This window comes from Lissotriton helveticus, chromosome 7, assembly GCF_964261635.1.
Source record: "Lissotriton helveticus chromosome 7, aLisHel1.1, whole genome shotgun sequence".
In the NCBI taxonomy this organism is placed as follows: domain Eukaryota; kingdom Metazoa; phylum Chordata; class Amphibia; order Caudata; family Salamandridae; genus Lissotriton; species Lissotriton helveticus.
In genome coordinates, this window is record NC_136068.1 from 224,817,946 (window position 1) to 224,842,686 (window position 24,741).

Genomic DNA, 24,741 nt, shown 5'->3' on the forward strand with positions numbered 1-24,741 from the left:
CTTCACAGTACTTCCTTTATTCTGAAAAATGTAATCATGTTTTGCTTTGTTTCTTAGCATTTCTTTTCTTTGCCGACTTACATAATTACGTAATTATTACATTTTATTTATTTGGAAATGGGCAACTATGGATTTTATTTTATCCTCAGTAAAATAGAACGCACAAAGGAAGCGTGCTGCTACCTGGATCGTATTAAAGCGCTATAAAGTCTGCAGTGCATGCTCATTTCAAATCCATTATTTGAAAAAAATATCCTAAATGGAGTTGCCATTATGTTGAAAATAATGCTCTACAAAAGAAGGCATCCTTCTTACATTTTACTAAAATGTTTATAGCAGATGAAACGTACTGTATATTTATGTTTACTGAGATACAGATTGGGGATGGCAGACTGCAGACTAGTGAAGGGACTCTTAAATACCAACTGAAGTTGTTATATTATCATGCTTTTCTCTACCCCATCAGGGATATGTAAATGAGTGGATGCTGTTCGTGAAGGTTTAAATACTGTGTGTGTGTGTGTGTGTGTTCGTGTGTGTGTGTGTGTGTGTTTGTTCTTCCTTACTTCTGGATTAACTATTTAGTCCATGTAGTGCCCTTATATAGAGGTAGCACAGCGGACTGAAGAGTCAAAGCACTCCAAGTGGAAAGTTAAGCGAGGAGGTAAAAATATGTGGCACGTGTCATTTTCAGCAGTGTGTCTTCTGATGGAGGAGCACTGTGCAAAGGATCCTTGTCATTCCAGGAGACTGTTACTCAGAAGGATATTTTCTGAGAATCCGTACAATGAGACTCCAAACAGATGTTTAAATTACCACTACTTTACCCACCATGGTGGACTATATACAACTGAGTCTTCTGTAGCAAAAATATTTTTTAGCACCCTTAGTAAACACAGCCAAATTCAAACCCTAACCACGCATAAACTGTTAATCCTTACACTACGCCTTGCCCACACTCTAATATGTACAGTGTCACCAACACTTTATTTGTTTTAACCCTAGACATCATCCTATAACGTACCTTAATAGTACTACTCCCCACCCCTTGTAGATCTGTGATGGACTGCTGCTTACTGCTCTGCCTACATTGCTGATTTTCCTGCAAGGTGCCTGCTCCACTGTCAGTGGGTAGCGAAGTGGGCATGGTACAGGATCCTGGCTGATTTTGTTTTTGTTGTGGCCGGCACCACAGGCAAGTCAGGTGAGAGCACATCTTTAATATGGCTCTCATGCTCCTAGCCCCCCTACCCCCAGACAGCATAATGACTGTCTTTTACTGACGCTGCAGGCCACCCTTATAATATGTTGTTCACACTCAAGGAGCTGAGAGGCCCCCAAGTACATACCGTTTACTGGCTACCATATTTCTTATATGAACAATTCCTATAGTGCAGCACTTCAGCTTGACACTGAGGAAGCGCTATAATGTGTGATAATTATATTTAATGTGGTGAGTTGTAGACTTGGCTTACCCTTGAAATATGGCACTATAGGCTGCTGTAAAAGGCAAACTTCACCCAGACTTGAGCACCTTGGATTGTGACTTGATTTTGCTTGCGAGGAAGTGTCACTCATAGTCGTTATAACGTCACTCATAATTACATTGAAATTATGAAAATGTCACACATACCAATCTGAAACCTTGGCAGCTAGGAAGGTTATGATGAATACCTGAATGCTATTTCCACGACCACCGAAATTACGCATTACCTCCTTACCCGTCCCTCCCAATCCTTACCCATATGAGTGATTGTTTTGCGCATGCAGGATTTGTTTACCAATCTCAGCAATAGCATTAAAAAAAGTACCCAATATAACTTCATCCTATGACTTCACTGTTCCCTCCTCTAGAAAAGGAGGAAGTACACCTCCGAACTTCTTGTATTATCAAGGGTATCTAAAAATTAAGCTGTACAGTCGGTTTGTGTGTGTATGAAGAGGGAGGGTCGCTAACTAGAACTGTGACAAGTAATAAAGATTACTAGTAATTAAACTGATCATTACCTCCTCGCTCCATTTCCCACATATATGCGATATTACCCAAGAACATCAAACAGCTGGTGTACCAGTTAAAATTAAAACTCTTTAGTCATATATTCAGCAACACCAGTGATTTATTCACATTTATAATTTTAGCTATTCTCATGTATGCTGCTGATGAGGTATGTTAATCGAATAACCATGTTTTTAGGCCCTTCTTGAAATCCTGCAAGGTGGCAGTCTGTGTGTTCTCCTTTGTACTGCCGGTCACTGGTGTATTCAACTGTGTAGCCTTGGACCGTGTCATGTATGTGCATGATCGAGGTAACTATTAGTGGCAATACTATGTGTTTCTCGGTCCTTTTTCCCTAGTACCCTTCCGCCTCCTCATCAGGGGCGGCAATCTGAGGGATAGCCCCGGGCGCCACAAGCTCTAGCTACGCCCCAGTGGTGTTGGTTTAGGAGCAGTATTAACCCAAATTGTTGAAGGTAGTGAAAGGATTGTCGGATTTGCTTCCAGGAGGCTGCAAGGTGCTGAGAAAAATTATTCTACAATTGAAGGAGAAGCCCTTGCATGTTGTTGGGGAATCAAGCATTTTAAATACTTTCTTTGGGGCTTGCCGTTTAAAGTCAGAACAGACCATAAACCAATGATACATTTGTTCAAAGGGGTAAGAGGCTAAGAGGGAGGAGTTACTCCTAGGATATCAAGATGGATGCTGTCTGTTTTTGAGTATAACTTTGAAATAGAATATTTGAAGGGACTCAAAAATGTACTAGCAGATTGCTTATCACGACTACCTACGAAGAATGAAATTACAGAAGTTAATGATTTTGGAACTGAAGTGAATGAGGAAAGTAAGATTCATGAATGTGTAGCATTGAAGAAGGAAGTATGGGATGTTGCAATGGGCAATAATACGGTGTTAGTAAGGATAAAAGAGTACATCAGGAATGGTTGGGAAACTAGTATGAGTTGTGATAAGCACTTAAAAGAGTATTGGAATATCAAGGATGAGTTGAGTATAAGTGATGACAAGATAATGAGGAGGGATCGCATTGTACCTCCTGTTAGTCTTTGGAGTCAAATTATTGAACTAGCTCATGAAGGACACACTGGAAGGAGCATGACGAAGAAGAAGAATCAGACAAACACATTGGTGGCCAAAGTTGGATAGCATGGTTGAAGAAGTGATTAAACATTGTTATGCATGTGCTAATAGTGACAAGGTAAAGACATTGAGAGAACTGCCACTTAAGTGTGTTGAGTTACCTGCTAGACCATGGGAAAGGTTAGCAATGGATTTCTTGGGCCCCTTTAAACAAATTAGGTTGTGTAAATAGGTTTATTTTTGTACTTGCTGATTATCACACAAAGTGGTTTGTGTACAAGACAACAAATGTAATCAACACTAAAAAAAACTGTGATGGGATTTTTGGAGGAAGTTTTCATGGAAGAAGGTGTACCTAAAACCATTGTATCGGATAATGGTGTACAATTTATATCAAGGGAAATGAAGGAGTTTATGGAAAAACGGGGAGTTATTCATGAAAGAGTGGCTTTATATAGACCACAAGCCAATGGAATGGTAGAGAGGATAAATCGCTTAATAATGGACAATATCCAATTGTCATTAGCTAGTGGTCTATCTTGAAAAGAAGAGGTAAAGAAGCTAGTTTGGGCACATCGGACTACCCCTCATGCTGTTACAGGGGTTTCCCCCTTTGTATCTCTTAAGGGGAGAGAACCAGGTAGAAAAGATAATCCCAGTTGGTTAGTTGTCAAAGAGTGTTTATGGGTAGCCCATCATACTATCAAGGCTGGCGTCACAGAAAAACAAAGACTTACTGAAGACTAATACAATATGAGAAAAGGAGTCAAAATGCCAAATATTTTGGTTGGATATTGGGTTGTCACCAAAAGAAGTGGTGTGGTCATCAAAGGAGATAGCAAATTTTCTGTTCCCTTAAAAATAATTGAGGTAAACCGCAATGTGGTAGTATTGGAAAATGGGTCGATTTGGAGTATTGGGAGTGTTTGTAAAGTACCTAATATACAATACAACCATCACCATTTGTCATAGTGATAACATGACATTTTGTATGTATGATTCTTCTAAACGGTTACTTGTATATTTTATAATGTTTCATGAGGGGGGAGAAGTGTAGAGTTTATGAAGTTAAATAATCCATAGTTACATTACACACTGATTAGCATGTGAGCTGGAATGTCCAGACAGAATGTAGAGTGTCTTGTTTGAAAGATTCCATGTTAAGTCATTATCATTTGGCAGCGTTGTGAGCAGGACTGCTGTGCTGAAGATATCTATGTATCCAGGATAAACAACTGTAAATCTTTCTTCTGGAGGTGGAATTTCTACAATTTATGGCGACGAGGATGGGATCCGAACCCACGCGTGCAATGCACAATGGATTAATGATTCTGAGGGAGTGAAGAAGAATATAGTAGATGATGGAAAAAAGAGAGATTCTAGAGAAATAAAATGTTTCCGTTGCAGTACTCCAGGACAAAATTGCCTTGTTTTAATATATTTGTCATTTAGATTATTCCGCTTTAGGTTTGAAACAAAGTGCAACCCTAAATATTTATATGTTTTAACTTCTTTCACGCTGATTTTCACACAAAAAAACAGGACTAATGTAAAACTCTTCCGAAACAAATCAGTACTTTTTTCTACATTTACTTTTTTTTAAATGCCTTAGACTAACTGAACATTGTATCAAGTTTCCTCTGAAGACTGTTTAAAGTATAGTCACATAACCAAGTCTTCTGAATACAATAGACAAGGCATAAGAATTGAGCACATTTTTGGAGAGAAGGATTTGGAGCTATTAAATGTGGGTGGTAGATATGCCACACATTCATCAAAAAGGGCGGGTGTCAAGACACATCGGGGCATATTAGCAAGAACCTCGTTAAAATTATCGTTGTTTTAGCCGCAGGTAACTGCCGGTAAAACGGCGATAATGGACTTGCTAATATGCGTTATAGAATTCCAATAGAAGCCCTGGTTAGATATCCTGCACATCTAACCTGGGCTGCTATAGGAATTCTATAACGCATATTAGCAAACCCATTATCGCCGTTTTAGCGGCAGTTGCCTGCAGCTAAAACAGCGATAATTTTAACGAGGTTCTTACCAAAAAGCACCATCCTTGCTATATTCTGTTACAGATGTCTATCTTTTTAGAATCGTCAACCAGAAAGATCCATTCTCACCCAAGCCCAATTGACAGTATTGCAAAGCCTGAATTAAAGTTAAAAGACTCTGTGGACACAAACCAGCAACTCAACCTTTGATTTATCTCTATGTTGTTTTTTTATAATTGTTCACAGAGCAAAACACTATACAGTTGTAGAATGACCGGCTTGAAAACCTCCCTGCTCTAAGGACAATAACTTATTATTCATAATACATCCCTCAGGATTAGCTAACAGAATTTTCTCTGCGATATCAAGGAAGATAATTAGCCTGCAATTTGTGAGGATCCTCTGGTCATATCTGTCAGGTTTGGTTTTAATATATAGACCCTCCAAGATTTTGGAATCAGTACTGTTGCTATTCTCTGAAATATTATCTGTAAGTTATTTACCCACCTGTCAATGTTTGATTTTGTTATAATTACTGCAATATTATGTGGACGGGCAGATCTACTAAATTTAAAAGCTGTTATTGTCGCCTTCATAGATTTCTGAAAGAGTCAGTCTCTTATTTCATTTTCAGCCGTATGCACATTTTCTGGCACTTTCGAGAAAGGAGTTCAAAAACAGGGGGTTGCATGTAATACCCATTCTTCTTTGGCTATAGAGATGGGGCAACCGCATTTATATAGAACATATTGTTTACAAGAGCCCGTAATTTCTTTTACCCCACTGCTGTATTACCTCCGAGTTTTCGTTCCGGTGTTTGTTATAAAAGAAATCTCTTTCAAAACTAATCTCTAGTACTGCCTTTTTACACATTTGTATATGTTAATATCCCTGGAACCTCTCCTATATGAACACTTCAATATTAAGGGACCTTTTTTAACTCTACATTCATGGTCAAACCACCCCGGGGATATATTGCACCAATAATTATTACCTGCCTTCCTGACTGAATCTGATGGGATTTGCGAACATGGGCGTGCTTTATCGGATAGAGGCAAACCAAGCTAATTTATCCCTGTAAATTGAGAAATTGCAACATATATCAGTGGTTACATGGAATGTGGCATGTAGCTGTAAGTACCAGGGAAATCCATTTCTAAATTCAATATCATGTTTTTTAATGGTTCTTCCTTCAATAGTAGCATTCCCCATAATACACAGAGATCACATTTGATTTTATCTCCTTATAAAAGTAAATATTTACTAGAAAATATAATTAGTTTGTTCTTTATCCGTGTGTAACCAGTGTACATCCAAATCTATATTTAATCATTGACTTATTATCCTTGTAGAGAACAGAGTAAGTAGGCCTCCACAAAGCTTTCTTTCTCCATGGGTGTGCCCAGTTTTGCAGATAGACACAAAACCATCAATATGCGGGTTTCCTCCCAGCCAAGTCTCTTGCAAAAATGTAATATAATAATCCTTTGCAAGTCGATCAAATGACCTGCTTTTTCACGTTTGTATAAGCCAGGAATATTCCAACTGCAGAGCTTTTGGTTGAAAGAGAACTGAATTATATGCTGGTAGATCATAAAGGGACCAAGATGAAACAGCTTCATTATTGGATAATGATGAATAACGGCTGTTGAAATCAAACAAGGGTGCACTTTTTTCATTTGAATGGAGATCATTAGTTAGAGCAATAAGGAATTTCTGTGGAGGAATTATCTCAGTTCTGTAAAATATGAGTATTTTAAGTACAGCACTTGTTGGTGTTATAGAGAATAGAGAAGCATTAATCATCAACCTGCACTCTTGGGTCTGGTTAGCTCCAGACTGGGTGAAAAGCAAAAAAGGAATGTACAGTGTTAACTTCAAACAAGGTAATATGAGTCATGCCCGATATCACAGACAACACAGCTGATTTAAAGTTACTAATTTCAATAGAAAGAGAAACCAATGCTAATTCTCCTCTCTCAAACTCCTTTAGAAAGTTTGTAACAAAATATTTGTATTGTTCGAAGGAGGTGAAAACTAAACAAATTCCATCTTCTCTTGGTGATCGGTCTTGCACCTCAGAGTCTAACATTCTAGCTATAACTAAGTTACTAAGCCTGGTTACGAGTTTGGTGGGGTCTTGGGAACACCATTGCATCGGAATCACCCTGCACAGTTGGCACTCCAACCACCCTATTAGAATGCATGAGGTTTCACAGATGAAACACCGCCATGGTCCAGCTGCAACCACAAATTCTCAACCACAGGGGTAGCAGGATAGGCCAATGCCTCTGTCAGAGGGCAGACCACTAGTGTTACTGCCAACCCAATTACTACGTGCCTTCCTCATGATGTAACTGCAACAGTCCAACCACCACATCTAAGCCAGTGAAAAGGGAGGGATAGAAGAATGAAATTCACCTGCTCTCAGCTCCACACATCCTGCGCTGCCACGGAGCCAATCGTACATGTACTGCTGCTGCTGCTGCTTGATGACGTCCAAAACCAAAACCGTAGTGGCTGCAACTGACGGTAAGCTATACTTTTACTCGTTTCCATAGACTCCTCAACAAATAGATGCCCCACCAAGGACCTGGCAAGGGGTTTAGGGTCGCTGGCCAAAGATATTTTGTGGGCCCCTGTTCAGGTTGATCACAATTAAAGCTAAGTTATGCCCTCTTTGGCCGGGTCACTAACACTGCACATGCACACCCGACTGAAATTGACATGTGTTTCCATCTCAAAATCAGGGATAGTGATGTGTGCATTAAATGGTGTCACACAATAGCACCTTCTCATCAAAATCACACCTCTTGATCTCTGTGACACCCCCACATTGCACACATGCCAGGTCCTGTTGTGATATTAAAGGTACATCTGTATGGATGTGTCATGAAACTGAAACACACCTTCTCGACTACATCTCTGTAATGGACACACATACATCATCCACATTAAAAGGTAATGTCAGGTAAATGAGATTCCAAATAATCAGTGTGAGAAGCATTCAAAGGTCACAATGTAAAGACTCTCTGTAGAGTAGTTTTGCCTCTACCAGCGGCACCCATGAAAAGCTGGGATCTGGGCCACAGTCCACTTAGCACATGTCTGAAAACCTCAGGAACAACCAATAGCCTAACCATGTGCCATGCATATGAGGGAAGCATGCAAGTACAACTCATGAAAGTAAACAAAACAGTAACAGCATTTGTCACACATTTACATAAAGTAGGTGTAAGGTACAGAAGCGAAAATGGACGTATGTCCATAAAGATGTCTACAAAGGTATGACAAATTAACATCCACCAAGTGTGGATAAACAAATATCTAACTTGCACATATTAAACACATAACCAACCTACACCATATGGAGAAGTGCAAGCTAAATGATGTTGGCATTGGCCAAGGCAAGTTGAAATACTTACCATATGAAATACCACCAAATGCAATGTCAGTCCCAATTGGAATGTGTGGTCCAGCACACTGCTTGCCACTAAACTTACCCTTCATTACATTGCCAGGGAACATCCTCACAAAGGGGCATCCATTGGGCATGGCAGACCCCTCAAAGATCTTATGTGGGAGGAATGGGGTTGGGCCTGGAAGGGGTGGTTTTGGATTTGGGAGGGGTGGTCATGACTTTGGGAGGGGTGTATTCGGTTTTTGGAGGGGTTTTGGTTCTCTTAGGGGTGCGGCTGGGTTTTGTGGTGGGGTATCAGGCTTCTCAGGGGTAGATTGGGATGTGAAAGGAATGGGTTGGGGTGTGCGTGAGGTCCTGTTGGCTCTGGGTGGGGGGGTCGGGCTTGATAGGGCTAAGGGAAGGTCAAATAACACACTTTCATGGAGAAAATGGGCAGGATTTGTGGGAGGGAGTAGATGTTGGGATGGAGAGGGAGTAGAAGTGTACAGTGTGGGTGGGTGTGTTGTTGGTGCATGTGTCTGTGTGTCTGCTGTTTTGTGTTTGTTGTGTGGGTGAGTGTGTGCTTTTGCGTTTTTTGGGGGGTGTGATGTGGATGTGATGGGTTTGCTGGGTGTTGTGGGTGGGTCTATGGGTGTGGTGTCTGTTGTAATGCTTGGTGTTGTGGATGAGTCTGTGGGTGCGTCCATGGTGTCTGTTGTAATGCTGGGGGTGGTGGATTGGTCTGTGGGTGTGGTGTCTGCTGTAATGCGGTGGTGGTGGGTGATTCTGAGGGTACGGGTGTGGTATCTGTTGTAATGTTCAGGGTGATGGATGGATCTGTGGGTACAGTGTGATGTCTGTTGTAATGCTGGGTGCTGTCGAGTCTGGGGTGTGGTATCTGGGATGATGTTAGAGGGTGGTGGTGAGTGTCATGTGAGTGGATGCATGCTTCTATGTTATTTGGTGCTTATGTTTTTGGGTGCTGCTTGGGGATGTTGAAGTCTGTGCATGTGTATGTATCAGTGTACTTAGGAGAGTCACTGGAATAGGGAATTTGGATGGGGAAGCGGCAGGAGGTGGGGTGGAAGTTTGGGATGGGTGGAAGGGTGCTGTGAGTGAGGAGGACAGAGCCTGAAAAGATCTCTGTAGGGCAAACATAGCCCTTTGGATGCCTTCCAGGTAGGCCACCATATGTTGCAGTTGGCCGGCATGCACCTGGATGGACTTCAGTAGTGCCATCTGACTCAAAGAGATGTTTCTCAGGAGGTCAATAGCCTCCTCACTCAGGGTAGCAAGAGTAACAGGGGCGGGCTGATGTGCCTGGAGAGAAGGAGATGGCTCCCCTCTTAGGGGAACAAGTCTGGCCAACTGGGTGGGCAACAACCTGGAGGGTGGAGAAGGAACTGGGGGTGGCGGACAAGGATGAAGGTGGAACAAATCCTCAGGGGTCCACCACCACTCGAGAGTGTCCACTGGAGGATGACTCTGATCATGAAGAAATTTAGCTTCCGTCCTCTGTGACAATCCCCTCCACCCTCTTGGTCACTGGGTCCCTCCGTGTCTGTAGTCTCATGACCAGAACTACATAACCTGGAAACAGTTGCTCAAAGTGAAGTCATAACCACAGATACCTCCAATTGTGTAAGTGAAGTTGTCTCAAATCCATCCTCATGTATCTAGTAGGATACTTGATCAACTTGTAGAGGTTGGCTCTTGTAATATACCTTAGTAACCTGGTGTTATCAAATAGGATGGCACTGACAAATTAATTCCTACAGATTCCACACAATGCCCTACAACCACCAATAGGTCGTATACCTAATACCACATTATGATGAAATGATGGTCGACTAATAAAGCTATGTTGCACCAATATGTACAGTAGCAGGAAGAAGATGATATGGAAATACTCATTTCACACTGTTGACACTTCCTGATGTATGCTTCCTCACATGTCCACTGTCAGAATACTCTTTGGAAAGCTATACTTGAGTAGCTACGCTATGTATCACATCCAGCACTGAAAAGTAGACTTGAGACAATTTTGCCCAAATATCTGTCAGATTTGTTTACAAATATCCACAGCAGAATGAATCAGCTAGGCCTAGTGGCATCCCCAGTCAAGATTGGTCCTGATAAAAACACCATTCTTACATTGCATACCTAAAAGCCAATAGACCATTGGAGGTTGTTGAGGGTCAGGGAATCTCCATTACATGAAGCGGTGGTTTAACCTGTGCACTAATGGGAAGATTTTACACGTTACCTTTTTGTCTCACAAACACAACTTCCATTGTATTGCTGAGTGTAGACACTCACATATGATCCCTACATGTCTTTATGTCACTCCCTGATGCATGTCACCAGTCAATGAATGAGCATTGACAAACCAACACATTCAATTCACATAACTGAATACTCCCACATCCATGGCATAGAAATTCATATTGTGAGAAATCACTGTAATTCTATCTGTCATGTCCTTCATCAATTGGAGCTGACCAATGGCTTAGGGTTTATGTGTCCCATCCACCAATGTCTATACACTCCTGTCTGTGGTAACACATCAACTGTATACCTATCACAAATAACTATTTATAAATACAGATTGGCCAACACACACATTTGTGATGGAATCAGACAACAACCTATGAAGGCACGTAGATCAGGTATGAAACAGTAGTGCAGATGATACTACAACAGGTAAAGGTACACATGCCAACGCAAATGCACAAATACTGATGGCACTAGTGATGGTATGCTATCTCATGTTACTTAACTAGCGGAGGCATTTCTCTGTTAGTTAATCTAAAGTGCACTGTAGCTATGTGACATGCAAGAGGGCCACCGTCGCATGAGACACAGTAGTGAGGGAGCATCTCTCCTTACACACTGAAAACAAGTGGCCATTTTGGTGCAATTGTCATCCACAACATCAAACAACATGAACTGATTAATCACTTTACCGAGCTATGTGTATGCTCACGACAGTACATTGGTAGTGGACTGCACTCTGCAATGTTCCTGGTCACAAAGACAATAGGCGAATCCGGGCAATGGCTTTCCAAATGGATTGTTTTCTGATGGGCGTTGACCTGTATGGATAAAATAGATGAAGAAACAGATTATGACTGCGAGTTTTAGGATATCTGTTTGGTCAACATACATTTCATATACACCTAGCACAAGCATTAATCAATAGTTAACATACTACATGTGTAATTTGTACATGGTAAGCACTACATAGATATGAATGCATTCTTTTGTAGCCATCTGCTGACTATTCTCAATCTTGATCATGACCTACACTGAATAAGCCAGAGTGCTAACATCATGTAGGCGTGGGCCATCCTACATGTTCAGTGATGTGAGCCACGATGAAACACAACACACCATTATGAACTTCTAAAGGGTAGCCTACTTGTGCATGACTGTACAGACACCTTTACAGCCAGGCCCATTGACTTCATTCATGCAGTCCATACAGGCTGGTACCATAGTATTGACTATATCCTAAGACTTATGTAACAATAATAGGGCTGTCATGTGTGCCACTGAGAACTTCCTCTCTGGGGATGAGTGGACATGTTGACTACTTAATGGGATATCAAACTACTTCTGTTTGAGTTTGTGTGGTATGTATTGGCCTCGCAGGACACACCTTTACCATATGTGGCACTGTTACAGGAATGACATTCAACACACCATTGTATTTCTTGTTCGACTGTTTGTAACAAAGGTGGTGATTCACGTATCATATTCTCTTCTGATATCCCCAACTATCCGCAGTATTAATATGTCACATGTGCAATAGGCTTGTACAATTCAAGCATGTCTTATCGAAAAGTGACAACAGACCTGTGGAAATAAGGGGCTGTCATTAGAACATTTTACAAATTGACAATGTGGATCAATGGAAAGAAGTATCAGGTCAGGGGTTACCTCAGTCACCATTCCAAATGTAGTCCTTGTAAGAGCAGTCAGGGCTACTATTGGTTCCGAAAACTCATTTTGGGAACATCCAAGGATCTGCAGGTCAGGAGGAAGATTACTCTGTTCATCAGTTGTATTGCCACAGTAACTCTGCCCCAGCTTGGCCCATGGCTCAGACTGGGCACAACTCATTGTCAGGCCTTGCTCTCTGCAGGCTGAGAATACCGATCCCACATGAACATCACATTTCCAACACTTTAATACATAACAGGACATCTTGTGGCCGTCCAATAAGGGACCTCAATGTTGTGTGGCACCCTGAAAGGGTCTGTTAGGTTTAGCTAGGTCCTAGACAACAGTTTTGCGAGTCCTAATCTGAGCTGAGTGATATGTGGGACTGTACACATAACTAACATCACCCTCAACTGCTTCTTATATATTAAATGCATACATACACAGCTCATGCTGTAAAGCCTATGCATGTTTTTCCCATTTCCCATTATCTGATTAGCAAATATATCATAGGTACCATGAATGGTCTACATGCATAGATATGTGCATGCAACACAAGTAGGGTCTAGGGATTGTCACACTACACACATCACAATGGTGATGTTAAGTACACAAAGCGTACTAGATAAACAATCCATTACATGATTGTCCTATGTAGGAGTCACAAAATGTTACAACAGTACTCTGAATTTACTTTGGGACTCAGCGGCACATTGTAGCCTGAGGGAATGAAAAGGATGGAATACAAAATCTATGTGAGATATTTACCTGCTCCTCTACTGAGCCATAGAGTTGGCCATACTGGGGAAGGACCTCAACCTCTTCAACAAGTTTCTCAAGCTACTCTGGAGAGAAGACAGTGGCCTTCACACATGCTTGGCCTGGAATTATTGCCCTCAGAGGTGACAAACAGCTGCTGAAATGGATATCAGCAGTGTCAGGAGGCAAGTGAGTTATTTTTCAAACTGCAGAGAATATGTACACCATGCACATAGTCATCAGTGTAGACATTGGCCCACGACTATCACAATCACCAACGTTAGCCTATGGGCCTTTGGCTGTGTCCACTGTGGATGAAACCGCCCACCGCATGGTTGACTTTCGCCGGCAGTAGCAGGTTTAAAATATCCTATATGCGAGGACAGGCATCCGCTATTTTGCGGTTGAAACTACAGCATTTGTGACTGTTAAGAGCATCACCAACACTACAAATGTGTTGTAAAATGTTTACATGATGTATTACTCCATTGCTCTGTAATTTGCTTTACTCAAACATCAGTGTACTGCATTACTGTGCATGAACGCTAAATTACCGCTGTGCGCAGTACACTGACGGTGACGGTGTTTTGGGAGTACAATTCAAACGTTACAATATTAGGGTACTCATGATCCATTATTGGCTGTATAATATCTACATTTCTGTTTCCGGACACATGTGATGTCCACAATGGGGATTATAGGTGGATGTTGGACAGTAGACAATTAATATGTGAATTATGTGTAATGCTTTCTGAGCCAGTTATATTTTCTCAGATGATTTTAGACTTACTCTACATATATGTTAGGTATCCTGGGAGAGAGAGGAGATAACAGCCTCCAGTGTATCACCCATTTCCAGACCTTCAGACCATACAAGAGAGGCATGTCATCAAGAGGTTTTGTTTAAATAGGCCAACAATACACAATTTATGTCATCGGTTGGAGCCTGATCTCTTTACTTGAAACACTAAACCCACTTGTATTCCACCTATTGTGACACTTATGGCAGTATAACATTTTATGGCCACAGGTTCATTTCAGTACACTGTGGCTAAATCTGGTGGTATGTCACAACCAATGTTCAGTGGTGTACTACAAGATGTACTTTCAGTAATGATAAAATACCACATTGACAACAATATCCAGTTCCCCAGACTTGGGGAATTAGCCACTGTAAAGGAGGATTTCTATGAATGTGTTTGCATTCCACATGTGGTTGGAGCGATTGATGACCTTAGTACCACCGCAAGCCAGGGAACAAGTTTACTTTAACAGGAAGCACTTCCATTCTATTTCTATCTATGTGCAAGTTGTCTGCTTACTGGATTTGTACATTTCAAATGTCTTTGTCCGTTTCCCAGGATAAGCCCATGATTTCTTCATACTGCAGAACAGCACTATACCCCAGGTGATGTCACAGCTGCTACCAGAGAGGGCCTGGTTTCTTGGTAGGTATGATCTGTCTTCACTTTGTGTGGGTGATGTCAGGTTGTCACAAAGTGTATAACTTATTGTTGCACCTATATTGGGAAACAACATTTACAACACAGACAGAATGATGCATTACAACGCAGGCACTACAACAAACCCATCATTACCACACGTTCCATTACAACACAAGTCGTTACAATGACTTGCTTTAGGAAACGCATGGTTGGATTTTAAATCCAACACCTTCCCTACTGTTGCAAAGACTGGAATTGGAATAGTAAAATATACTATTCCAAAGTCCAACGCTTACCTAAGGCAAGTTGTTGTAACGACTTGCATTGTAATGGAATGCATGGTAACAACGCATTCATTGTATTGCCCGCGTTGTAAAGGCATGCACTGTAAAAGCATGGCTCAATATGGCATACATCCACCTGTGTCTGTCTTCCAACTAGGAGACTCAGCGTATCCCATCCATCCATTGTTGTTTGAACCACTGAGGAATCCAACTATGTCAGGGGAAGCCTGCTTCAATGAGGCCCATGGCAGAACACTTCGGCCAGTGGAGAGGGCTTTTAGGCTCCTGAAGGCCAAATTCAGATTTCTGTAGAAGACTGAGGGAGCCCTCCTCTACTCACCCGGGAACACGTGTCAAATTACTGTGCTGCATGCTCCACAACATCGTCCTGCGATGGAACATCCCTTATATCGCAGAGGATGGAGACCATGAAGTGCCACCGGTAAGAATCCTGAAATGCCAAATGATGATGGTAGTGGTGAGGAGGAAGGGGCTGACGCATCAAGATCTCATCTGCAACTTCTTCTCATGAATGTAAATATGTTGGGAAATGTCATGACTTTGACTATTAATGCGGCTCTTTTTCTGATGCTGTGTGGAGTACATTTAGGGACAATATTAGGAAGCTAAAGCTCTAGCAAATTCTGGTGAAAGGTGTTTGTGAAGGAAGGTTTTGACATATGCTCACTTTGTTGTTGTTGCTTTCTTTAGCTTACATTTTCGTCATGGGCTGTGATCTCCAGAAGTTGACTATGTGAACTGTGTCACATATACGGTATCATAGCTAATCTCTTTGTTTTGGTCTGTTTTAGGGACCTTCACCATGTCATCTTCATTTCAGAGATCTGGCTTTAGCAGGTATATGATGCTGTTTGGACATACGAAGTGGACATTGATTATTCCTGGGAATGACGGTCACAGATTTGGATGTAAAAATCCTGCACCTAATCCTGCGCCAACACAGCTTGCACAATGATAAAATGGAAGTTAAGAGGAGTCCATTTGACTTGTTCCTTGTCGTGTGGTGGTCGTAATGCATTATGTGTGGCATCATGTGCTCTAACAAAATGTTGTTGTGGGACCAAATCATGCTAGTCTCCCTTTACATTGGCTAAATCCTCATTGTGTATACACTATATACGGATGTTGATGTGTCTCTTCATTGTAGATTTCAAAGAAAGCTGGGTCAGTGCACTGCGGTTAATAAAGTTTCAAACAAAGAATTGAATATTTGTAGGTGCTTCCAAGGCGTCGCCCAACACCCTCGGGCGAGAAAAGTGCTTCCAAGGTGTCGCTCTTCATTGTAGGCCAAAGTGTTTATGGCAAATCACTGACATTTGTTAGTGATTTTCTACCAGATGCAGCAACACTGGATCGAAATGAGCCTGTGATCAGAAACAGTTTTACTGCCATGTGACTTTTTATAACCCTGTGTGGAGTTTGCGGAGTTCCGCGGATGGGAAAAAAACTCTGCCACGCTACGCAGAGCTCCGCAAGCAGTGGGGTGCCAGATGCTTGTCCGCACTGTGCAATCATCGCGAACAGTACCATGCACAGGGCAAGTGGGCGCTGCTTTCCTTTCTGCCGCTCGAGTAGATTTTTAACTCCAGCTGCAGCTTTCTCAACGTGAATGGACAGTTTCTCAACGTGAGCGGTCGCTAGCATACACATCCACTTGCAATGAGAAATCTGACCCCCCCCATGTTGAGAAATCTCGCGCTCGCCAACTTGATGTTGACGATCGCAAACAAGGAAAAATCTCACCGGGAGGTGGGTTTTCCTCGTCGCGCTCGCCAACATGATGTTGATGAACGTAAGCGAGGAAAAAAACTCTGTGATCTCCGCGTAACGTGGACTGCGGAAAACTCCACAAACTCCGCGACCAGATCGGAGTTCACGTCCAAGGTTAACTTTTGACTGTTTGAAATTATGTAGGATTCTTTTTGTGAGGTAGGCATTTTGGCTCAAGCTGATGAAATAGAACCATGTTATTTTGCCTATTCAATAGAAAAGTGTCCTTCCATGTTGTTAAGGTCTGCACCTGAAAATGTGATCGCTGACACAGAATATTTGAGTCATGTATGATTTGCTATGTTTCTGATATTATGGCAGCCTATGATTGGAATAATCGAATAAAGATATTATAAGACAAGACCCTTGTATGTATGTGCTGGTGTGACACGGTTGTGCTCCTCAGTTAAACATTATGGGGCAGATTTACAAGCCCCTTGCGCCTCTTTTGCGCCGCCATTGCGCCACTTTTGTGACGCAGCGGCGGTGCAAAAGATGCACCATGGTGCGGGGTATTAGCAAAGTGACGCATCTGGGAGATGCGTCACGTTGTATAGCACTGCGCCATAAGGAGCCGTTCCTGCGCAGGGGGGGGGGGCGTTCCTGAGCAGGAACGCCTCCTAAAAGTGGCTGAGTGAAATCTACAAGATTTCACTCAGTCACTTTTAGGCCAATGCTGCGTCAAAACCCTGCGCCTGCTTGATGCAGGCATAAGGCTTGAGGCAGCATTGAAAGAATAGGCCCCCCCAGAGCATTGCTTGAGCTGCGTAGCACTTGTGACGCAACTCCAGCAATGCGCCGCTTTTACGCACAGATGCGTGACGCATCTGTGCCGTTTTCGCCCCATGGTGCGCCGTATTGTAAATGCGGCGCATCATAGCTCATTCCTACTCGTGCACTGAGGTTATATTGAGATGTTATGTTTGTACTAGTTGATTCAATGCCCATTAGGTTCCCCATGTTAGACTAATGTTCTGATTTGTTACCTTTGCCTCAAATTGTAAAGCGCTCTGATATCCTTCGGGATCAAGTTCGCGCTATATAAAACTTTATAAATAAATAAATAAATGGGTGGCGGAGCTGCGGCGCACAATTACTGGCACATCCCTGCTGATTTGCAGGGATGCCCCAGTAATTGTAAATCTGCCCCTATGTATATGCAACACATCCATGCTTAACCCCTTAATTGCTGCCGTCGGCCAACGGTCGTCACGGCCACTACCTCCCCAGTGCTGCGCACGACCGTTGGACGTCCATTCAGCACTAGTTCCAATGGACAGCGCAGCACTGGGGAGGTTTATTTACAAGCTCTAAAGGGGTTAAACAAGTAGCTTGTTTTGGCATTGTAAAGTTCACATGGGAGTGCATATAAACTTTGTAGATGTGAAAAGTACTAAAACAGACAATGGGTTTCTGACTAGTAGCATTTATTGCATTGAACGAGGAGAAAATAAACATTGAGCACAACCAAACAGGGGAAACCAAAAGTGAAGAAGTCAGTCCTGGTGAAACCATAGCTGTAGATGCCAAATTGTTTGAAGTCCAAAGTCCAAAATACTACTCCCATCAGAAAGGGAAAAGTGTCCAGAAATAGTCCACAGAGGGAATGTGTTGTACGCTCTTACTAGTGGTGGTGGGTGTCTTACGATCCACACTGCCTGGATTTTGCATGGACGTCCCCTCCTGTGGGGAGGGGGGATTTGCTGCTGCTGAGACAGGGGTGTCTGCAGACATGTCTTCCTCTGACAGGGTCTCCCTTCCTGTGGCTGCCACAGATGTGGAGGCCCCAGTTGCAGTTGGACTACAGTAGGAGGTAGATGGTGGTGGAAAAGCCCTGCAGAGGGTTGCGTTGATGTTCTGACCTATGTTGGTGTTGTGTATGGCCAGCCCCTGGTGTATGTCCCTCTGTAGCTGCTTTATCTCCTGGATTTCTATCAATACGTGGCCCATCACGTCTTGCGAGTCCTGATAGGCTCTCAGGTGTGAGTTCCCCAGTGGCCTCACTCGGTGGGCCAACAGTTACCCTCCCACAAACCCTACCTACACAGACCTGTGCACTTGGCCCAGGGCGCCCTCTCCCCCTGATTTCTGGTTCCTCTATGACTGGGTTCCTGATTGTCACCTCAGGCTCAGGGCCCGGGGGCACAGGTTGGTGTTGACTGAGCTAGGTAAACATGTTGGGGGGGACAGGGGTTGGCTGAAATGTTTGAGCTCAATCAATCAATCAATCACTGCACTTTTAAAGCGCGCTACATACCCGTGACGGTCTCAAGGCGCTGGGGGAGGGGGGGCGGGCTGCTACTGATCAAAGAGCCAGGTCTTGAGAAGTCTTCTGAAGGCCAGCAGGTCCTGGGTCTGTCGTAGGCTGGTAGGGAGAGTGTTGGCGGCAAGGTAGGAGAAGGATCTGCCACTGGCGGTGGTTTTCCAGATACGAGGAACTGAGGCAGGGGCGAGGCTGGAGAGAGCGGAGGCTGCGGGTGGGGGTGTGGAAGCTGAGTTGGTCGTTGAGGTATGCAGGTCCGGTGATGTGTAGCGCTTTGTGTGCGTAGATGAGGAGTTTGAAGGTGATCCTCTTGTTGACGGGGAGCCAGTATAGGCTTCTCAGATGGTGTGATGTGGCTGCGTCTGGGGACGTCGAGGATCAGTCGTGCCGAGGCGTTCTGTATTTGTTGTAGTCGTCTCAGGAGCTTGGTTGTTGTTCCTGAGTAGAGGGCGTTCCTGTAGTCGAGTCTGCTGGTGACGAGGGCCTAGGTGACGGTTTTTCTCGTGTCGGGGGATCCATTTGAAGATCCTGCGGAGCATTTGGAGGGTGTTGAAGCAGGATGCGGAGACGGCATTGACTTGCTTGGTCATGGAGAGGGCAGAGTCGAGGATGACCCCCAGGTTGCGTGCGTGGTCGGTGGGTTCCGGGGCAGTGCCTAGCGATGTGGGCCACCAGGAGTCATCCCAGGCTGATGGGGTGGGTCCGAGGATGAGGACCTCCATTTTGTCTGAGTTCAGCTTTAGTCTGCTGTCCTTCATCCAGTCGGTGACGGCCTTCATTCCTCTGTGGAGGTTGGCTTTGGTGGTGTGGCGTTGTGGCGGTTGGCTTTGGCGGTGTGTCTTCAGTGAGGGAGATGATCAGCTGGGTGTCGTCGGCGTAGAAGATGATGTTGAGGATATGTTGTCATGCGACGTGGGCGAGCGGTGCCATGTAGCTATTGAACAGCGCCGGGCTGAGGGAGGATCCCTGAGGGACGCCGTAGATGATCTCGGTGGTTTTTGACCGGAAGGATGGGAGGCGGACGCTCTGGGTTCTGCCGGAGAGGAAGGATGTGGTCCAGGCCAGGGCCTTTTCTTGGATTCCGGCGTCGTGGAGGAGTGCTTATAAGGTGCGGTGGCAGACCGTGTCGAAGGCTGCTGATAGGTCCATGAGGATGAGGACGGCTGTTTCTCCCTTGTCCATCAGGATCCTGAAGTCGTCGGTGGCGGCTAGAGGGCGGTCTCGGTGCTGTGATTGTTGCGAAAGCCGGATTGGGAAGGGTCCAGGATGTTGTTGTCTTCGAGGTAGCGGGTTAGCTGTTTGTTGACAATCTTCTCTGTCACTTTTGCCGGGAACGGAAGCAGGGAGATGGGCTGGAAGTTCTTGAGGTCCTTGGGGTCCGCCTTGGGTTTCTTCAGTAGGGCATTGATCTCGGCGTGCTTCCAGCTTTCCGGGAAGGTTGCTGTATCGAAGGCGATGTTGATTGCTTTCCGGAAGTGGGGCGGGATGGTTGTGCTGGCTTTGTTAAAGACGTGGTGAGGGCTGGGGTCGGATGGGGATCCAGAGTGGATGGAGTTCATGGTTTTGATGATGTCTTCGTCGCTGACAGTGGACCAGGCGGTCAGGCGGCTGGTGCGGATGGAGGTCGCGAGGGTGGTGGTCTCGGTGGTGGGTGCGGGGGTGTCGGAGTTGAAGCTGTCGTGGATGTCGGTGATCTTGCGATGAAAGAAGGTGGCCAGGGAGTCGCACAGGTCCTGTGATGGTGGAATGTCGTTGTTGTTGGAGCTGGGGTAGGAGAGTTCCTTCATGATGCTGGAGAGCTCTTTGGTGTTATGTGCGTTGTTGTCTAGGCGGTCCTTGAAGGCGATCCTCTTGGTGGTCCTGATGAGTTGGTGGTGTCTGCGGGTGGCGTTCTTGTGGGCTGTGTGGTTGTCTGGTGTTCGGTCGTGGAGCCATTTCTTCTCCAGCTTCCGGCAGGTGCGCTTGGATGTCCGTAGGTCTTCGGTGAACCAGGCGGCTTTCTTGTTGGTGTGGTTGGTTGTGGAGATCTTGAGAGGGGCGGGGGTGTTGGCGCAGTCGTTGATCCACTGTTTGAGGTTGGACGCGGCGGTGTCGGGGTCAATGGCGTTGGCGGGTGGTCTCAGGGCGAGGGTGGTTGTTAGTTGGTCCTTGGTGACTTTGCCCCAGCAGCGTCGTGGCAGCTGTTGGGTGCGGTGGTGTGTGGTGGGTTTCTTGTAAGTGAAGTGGACGCATCTGTGGTCAGTCCCGTGGGGTTCGGTGGTGTGGTTGAAGGAGACATGGGGGCTTGCGGAGAAGATGGGGTCCAGCACGTGTCCGGCGGCGTGGGTGGGGGTTGTCACGAGCTGATTGAGTCTGAGGTTGGCGAGGTTGGCGATGAGGGCGGTGGAGTTGGCGTTGTTGTTGTTTTCGAGGTGGAAATTAAGGTCTCTGAGGAGGATGTAGTCCGTGGAGACGAGGGCGCTGATGAGGTCGGTGATGGTGTCATTGAACTGTGGTCGCGGTCCGGGTGGTCTGTAGATGAGTGTTCCTCTGAGGGTCTTGTTGGGGTCGGTGTGGATCTGGAAGTGCATGTGTTCGGCAGTGGTGAGGGTGTCGTCGGTGTTGGTCGAGACTCTGAGGGTGTCTTTGTGGACGATGGCGATTCTCCCTTCAGCTCCATTGGCGCGGTCTCTGCTGGAGATCTTGTAGCCCTGTGGGATGGCTATCGCGATGTCTGGTGCTGAGGTGTCATTCAGCCAGGTCTCCATCAGGAAGGCGACGTCGGGGGCGGTAGAATCTAGGAGGTCCCAAAGTTCGATGGCGTGCTTGCGAGCGGAGCGGGTGTTGAGGAGGATGCATCGGAGGTGGTTGGGTTCTCTGGTTGGTGGTTTGGCGGGCTGGATGCTGGTGAAGCTGCAGGTCCGGCAGGTGAAGGGCCCTTGGGTGTGCTTCGCGATGGCCTGGTAGCAGGGATGGTCTTGTCTGGTGTTGAGCGCGTGGAGGGTGCTTGAGTCGTAGTGCAGTCTGGCATAGCGGGGCGCGCAGGGAGCTGGGCGCGGTCCAGGCGCAGACGGGTGCAGACGGGCTTGCCTTTGGCGCGCCGGCGGCGAGCCGGCTGCGTGCATCCGCTGCGCTTCCGCGCAGTGACCTGCATAAGAGGCGAAGTGGGAGGGAGGAGCAGCTGGGAGGCGGGAACGGGGTGGCCAATGGGCGAGGGCACGGGACACTGAAGGCAAAAGGGGGTGGGGCCACGGGGGAGCAGCGGCAGGAAGCGGGGTGCGGGGAGGCAAAGAGGACAAGGGGCGATAGGAACGACTGAGAGATTAAACCAGAGGACAACAGGATACAAGGGCACAGAGGACAAGGGGCGCAAGGAACAGAAGACAATAGAATACAAATGCCAAAACAGCCAAAAGTTAGGAGAAACAGTCACCGGACCTGCAGGGCACACGAGTGGCGAGCTCCCAGCAGCGGCAGCAGTAGGGCACAGTCACGGACACCCAGGAGGAGCCGTGCGGCGTGGGCAGCGACCTGAGGTGGGAGGTGTTGGTGTGGGCACAGCGAGACTCACTGTTGCCATCTGCCCAGGCTGACCAGATGTGCCAGGACCATCAACGATGTCCACAGGCCCAGGAGTGTTGTCATCACTGAGGGCTTCATCCGGGAATGGATTGGGAGTCTGTTTGATTGCCAAGCTCTGCCCAGATGCAGTGCCAAATAGTCCTGGTGTGAAATAAGGAACATTGTTATTGGGGAAGTGTGAAACATACATCCAAATGTTTTGTGTCACAGTAAGTAGAGAGCTAGGAAATACAAACTTGGTAGAGATTACTATTGTAATATATTTAGGTGGTATAGAACTTTCTAAGGAGATGTTCAATAAATTGACTAGAATTGAGCAGCTCCTTAGATGTGCTGATGTGTTGCATTTTAGATTAAGGAATGAACATGACATCTCCCAAACATTTAAGCCAGCATAGTGGTGTAGTAACATGTGTATTTGCCCATTCCAAGGCTTCGTTCTGTACAATACAGGTGAACACACAACTTGGTTGTATATTTAGCCGTAGTAATGATGTGAGCAGTGCAGAGACAATGGGTCACCTGCCACTTTTAATCAGCTGAGTTACCTTATTGCATTACAAATATTTGAGGTACACACTTGGTATGGTGTCACTCATGCTATTAACTGTTTCAGTTGAGGAGACCAGGACAACATCAAGCTAAGTAGGCAGAAATGTCTCTAAGTAGAGCATTGTCAATAGATTGCTCAGGCCATAAGAGGTGGACATCAGTTGTAATATGTCAGACAAATGAGGATGGGCAAAATCACTATTACATATTGTTTTTAGCTACAGAAACAGGGCCTCATGGTATTTTTTGTCATTTCAATCTTAACTTGCCAACATTTGAAAAATGGTTATGTCCATGAGAAGTGGAAATCAGCTGTAATATGGCAGAAACATGAGAATGGGCAAAACCTCTATTGCATCTTGTTTTCTGCTACAGAAACAGGGCCTCATGGTAGCTGTAGTCATTTAAATCTCTACTTGCCAAGACTTGACAAATAGTTAGTGCTACATACCTGTGGCCAAAATGCCGTTGGGTGTGACCATACATTTACATATTGAAACATATAATGGGTCCTGGGATGATAATGTCATATTAATATACTTACAGACAGCATTCAAACATGTGACATGTAATGGAGATTGATACATGTAATCTCATATGCAACAATACACATTGAAACTGACAATCAAACATCTCTGATACTTTGAGTACTGCATGTTATGAAAGTAGATCGAGAACACAATAGCAAAAGCTGAGATGAGAGAAAACAGGACATTGAAGTTATTGAGAGTAAGGTGTAACTTACCAGACTGCACACCCCCAGCTATTCCTGTCAAGCCCTCAGAATGCAGTATGACCAAGATCTTCTCCTCCCAGGGAAGCGGTTGAAATGGGGTGCTGGGAGGACCACTGCCTGTCTTCTGGGCTGCTGGGTGTTACTTGGAGGCCAGGGAAAGCACCTTCGCTCTCAGATCATGCTACCTCTTCCTAATTTCCTCCTTTGTGCGCACGGTGTTACCTACAGCATTTACTTTGTCAACTATCCTAAACCCCATTTCCATTTTCCTACTGAGAGGAGTTTGTTGGACTAAATTAAAGTGGGAGACAATGACTAACGAAAAACAGCGAGGGATATTTGTAAAACATGAAAAAAAGTGTGTGGAGACAGGATGGGGAAAAAGGGAAGCCTTATGTGACCAAAATTGCTGCTCTGTCTTGCTGTGCTGCAGTGGAGAGGCATAGGATCATGGTCTGGGATGGAGTGTGCTAAATAGTATGATCTGCAGGTATCTCCACTTGGGCAATTGATATCAGCTGTATTGTATTTGTATCCATCCAAAGGGCACTGTTCTGGTGCTTTGCTGAGAGCGTACCGCGGTGGCCTACCACCGTCTAGGACCCCAAACTGCATCCCTGATGGCGTGCATGTGCGCATCACCAACATTGCAGTCTACCGCGGCCCAGGCGGGACACACTCCACCGGCAGCTGTCAGCAGTTCAGGCTGCATGCATCATAATATGGCAAGTGGAAGACCGCCGGTATTGCGTCTTCTTGGGACCGCTGATGTGGCAGTCCAGTAGTAAAACTGCCAAAGTCACAATCAGGCCCTAAAATTTAAGAGAGGTGGGTGGATTGGCCGTGTAATCCTCGCCTGGTTCAACTCACCTGGAAACTGCCCTAGATAATAATCATCTTCCTGGTTATA

The 24,741-nt window shown here is 45.0% G+C and overlaps 1 long non-coding RNA gene across 1 annotated transcript in view; it reads right to left on the reverse strand.

The window, feature by feature from the left end:
• LOC144766715 (uncharacterized) overlaps positions 1-24,741 on the reverse strand; it is a 283,191-nt gene that overhangs the window by 41,646 nt on the left and 216,804 nt on the right. Inside the window, exon 3 of the long non-coding RNA XR_013597896.1 lies at positions 11,462-11,590. This is a non-coding gene — a long non-coding RNA (uncharacterized LOC144766715). The remainder of the gene's footprint in view (positions 1-11,461; positions 11,591-24,741) is intronic.